Here is a 4,409-nt window from a genome sequence, read left to right on the forward strand (position 1 = left end):
AGGACAGTCATTATATCAAGAAAATGAGCTAAACCCAGAATTTGTTTTACCCATTCTTTCTTAGCTGTTTAATGCTCTAAAACCTCCATCTTCAATAAAAAAAAAACAACTTTATAGAGCTTATTCGAAGCTTGTCTTAATTTTATAAAAAAAATTGTGTTAGAAAATCACAAAAATCACAAGCGTCTGTAAGAAGGCCAGGTTCTTCACTCTTTACTGCTGCTTTGGTACCGCAGAAGATTCCTGCATGACAGTTATTGGGGACGCTACGGCTACAGCTACACAAGCTGATAAGTGTTTGTGACATGTAGATTGTCGGGAGAATCAATGTGGATCACGTTAAAAGTTGTTTTATTGAGCCCAAATTCATCCGACCACATTTTAATGAGTTTCCGTGTCTCATCGTTGTGGTATTATGGGGTTGTTTTTAAGAGAATTATGTTGGAAAAATACAGAGCTTTTAAGATGACGTCACGGCAGGATCCTGCGAGTGATAGATTTTTTAGTGGTGTTAAAGTAAATGTTCTAACAAGTAAACGGTTGGATCAATTATTTCCTTTTAGCTAACATGACAATCTAAAGCTCTACATTTGTCCGCGGCTCACTGGTTCAGTTGTTCCACTCTCGGTTTGTTTCGTTTTTTCAGATTGAAGAATCTCAATCGTTTTGTTTGTTTTCTTGGGAGGGGCTGCTGCAGATAGCACAGGTTTTTACAGGATTACTTTTAAATACAGATCAAAATACTGCTTTGGGATTCATTATAGAGAGGAATGAAGAGTATAATGCACTTAAAACCCCAAAAAGTAGAATTTTCATGGTAGGCCCCCTTAAATACATGTGATTTTGTACATCCAGTAAAAACACTTACATATAACAAATGTACAAACATATATTAAAAAATAAGACTTGTGGTTTGATCTGTGAATCAAATCCTAAGTAACAATCCACTAGTTGATACCAATCAAAAATGGAAGAAAATTAAAACGAATTTAGAGCAGATTACAAAAAGAAAACTGACACTGAATAATGTTAGCATATTCTGCACCCCTCAAACGTCGGTGTTCCAGAGAACAATAAATGAGGACTCTGCAGAGACATTTCTCACCACTAGAGGGATCAAAGAGGTGGTCAGCAACAGAAAAGGATAAGAGCTACAGGAGAACCCTCTCAGATTTCTCATGTATTCGTGCTGGTTTTTACGACTCGGCATGTCTGAAATTACTTGTCAGTGTGTGATTATGTCAACATTAGCTTTATGGAGGAGATCTAAATGCATGTGTGTATGTGTTGGGGAGACCCAGAGTAAACTGTTTAGAGAAAGCTGCAGAGTTTGGCCTTGGCCCGTGCATCACTCTTCTGCTTCATCTAAACTGTGGATCAGACGCCCTCTCCCACTTCCTCCTGCACTTCCTTACTGTTCAACTCCTACTCAGATCCAAGTCTGCTCCAGATATCCATGCTACCTCTGTTTCTCTTTCAATGAATATATAAAAAGTTTATTTGTATTATTTTATTATTATGTATTACCTTTAGTTGGGTGTTTTATTGCTAGGGATATTAGAAAGAGGGCTACATGGTAATGCAGTGGTTAGCAATCACATCAAGAAGGCAGATGATCATTATTTATTTGATTTCTATTCACTACTGTGTCCTTCCTTGTCTGCAGCTGTTGCAAGCAACTCCTCTCCCCTTTTTTTTTTTTTTTTTTTAATGTCTTGTTCTTTGAAAAAAAATCGCATCATAATTCACAGCAAAGACAGCTCTGAGACCCGAGAAGCAACACTCATTTACTCTGAATTAAGCGATCATCCCTTCTCCAAACAAAGGCGTTATCTGAGTGAACGCTTTAACCTCCCTGGCAGCTTCCAACAGCAGCTCTGGAAATTAGACAGCTGCACAATATTAACTGTTAAGAATCACTTCCTGTTTTACCGCAATGATCTCCTTCAGGTCAGTCCATATGTATAGTACATAATAATAATAATAATAATAATATATATATATATATATAAAACATATTTATAATATATGCTTAATTGTATCTTAATATGTAAGTTACATAAAATAATATTATTTTTAATATATTGTTTTTTTTTATTCATACATTTATCACTACAGAGGGATTTTTTTTTTTTTTGTCGAACCATGGAAAGTGTCTGTACTGACATAGTGGCAAAGATTTAACATCCCCTTCACTCACCAGCGATGCAGGGGGATTTCCTGTATGGCTGCACCAGCTCTCATTGGTCCATGTAGGAGTGACAGGAAGTTAGGACACATATATCAGTCAGCTGGAGGCAAACGCGCCATGGCTGTGGAACAATAAACAACAAGATTGTGCAAAAATGCAACATTCCTTCCCATAAAAATATTTGCCTGCTGTTTCAAGGACTTTAGCTTTAATTGGAATTACACAGGCTGCACTGTGTCCCTGACCACTTTCTGGCACCAAGCAAGACAGACTCACGATTTAAAAAAACAGATGTCTCTAGCATGTTGAGGTAGGAGATGGCATACTTTACTTAAAAAGATTTTAAAATAATTTTTAAAAAAGTATAAAAATAAAGGTGCATATGAGCAAGATGAAAGTCAGAGTCAAGTCCGTAAGACTTCATTACCAGCGTTCACAGTAAATCTGGAACCTGTTTATAACACACTACACGTTAGCAGCATTAGCTTATATACAATATCTGTAACTTCCAACTTTGTGAGGAAGTTGTTAAAAAAATCAGACTGATACCGATACAACAAATGTTACTGTGACTACGCTAACTCGCAACCTTGTTAGTCACGTGTAAAAAAAACACAGTCCAATACTGCCACACGTTAGCCATGTTAGCATAGTTACAATAACACCCAACCTTGTTTGCAACACATAAAACAATAGACTGATACCTCAAAAACAAACATTACAGTGACCATAACTCTAAACTTTATTAATGATGCAAAAAATCACAATCCACTACCGCTACACATTAGCATGTTAGCATATTTACAGCAACACCCAAAACTTCTACAAAAAACAGACTTACATTTTGATAAAGTGTTGTGTACCTCTCAAAATCGCTTTAACCTCAGTAGGAAAACAAGAATTATTAAAGAAAAAAAAATGCTCAAAATCTGGTAGCTGAAAAAAAACCTCTTGTCTTCTTTATAGAGGAATGCTAAAAATCCTATATTTAAGAAAAAAAAAATACTATTTGCACATAATTTTCTAATTACATGTGAAAAAACAACTCCACGCCTTTGATGCACTTAAAATACTTACGAGCAATGCAGTGTGCATCTTGGCCACCTGTATTACATGTCGCCTACATGGATTTTCTGCTTTCTCCCACATAAATATACACAAAAATAATATCAGCCATAAAAAATGTGCAAGCAGGAACTCAAATGATTTGCAAGAAAGCTTCATAAATTTGAAATGTCATCAATATGTGCAAACATCTCACTACAATGTTAAAATGTTCTGTGTTTGATTATGTCATCAGCTAAAATACTAGTTGTTGTTAGTCAGATCTCATTAAAGTGTGATGGAAAAAAGAATGAGAATATTTTAGAGTAGATTTGCATAAAAAAAAAAAAAAACCTCAGAAAACTCAGTGAAGGGGGTTTAGTTTAGATAAAACAAGACCTTGACCTTAAAACAAGACTTCATGGGTTTATGTGGCATATACACAAATTCAGGAAGGAAAAGTCGAGCCAAGACAAAACATTTTAGAAAGATAAATATAAATCAAAACTACCAAAAGTATTGAAAGAAGGGGATTTAAGTTAAGCTTTAGTCACAACACCCATTGCAACTGGATACAGGATGTCTGCAAGAAAAAAATGGGTAAACCTGTATGGGGCAAAATTTTGAGATTGTAGACCACTCAGTGAGCGTAGGGGAAGTATTTATGCATACTTTGTTTTTACAGTCATGCTGTGGGTGACAAGTCATAGTGAGCACTTAAAAAGTGCTATTTAAGTCTGAAGTTCGCACTGTTACGCACTCCTTGATGCGGCCAGTATTGTCTACAACCCAAAAAGCCACAACGCCCAAACAGGTGAATCCCCCTACAGGTGCATGTGAGTAGTGACATCTTTCTGCTACTTGTATTAAAAATACTCATTATCCTTCTGCAATGTGCCCTTGTGCTCTCATAAAACAAAAACAAATTTGGAAATGATAGAAAGGTTTTTTGGACAGCTAGAACTAAATGACAAAACTACACGTTCTCCCAACTCATCATAAATTGACTTTTGGTTCTGCACTCCTCTGTGTCACTTTTTGAGTGTCCCCAACTCGTTGATTTTTGACGTGCTGGCTGTCGGGTCCGCAACCCTAGGAATGCAGTACCAGAGGCAGTACCGGATATGGTAACAAATGCGGAACCGGTAATGGGTTAGGGTACCGGTCCGGTCCA

Source organism: Oryzias melastigma, linkage group LG12 (genome assembly GCF_002922805.2).
Source record: "Oryzias melastigma strain HK-1 linkage group LG12, ASM292280v2, whole genome shotgun sequence".
NCBI lineage: Eukaryota > Metazoa > Chordata > Actinopteri > Beloniformes > Adrianichthyidae > Oryzias > Oryzias melastigma.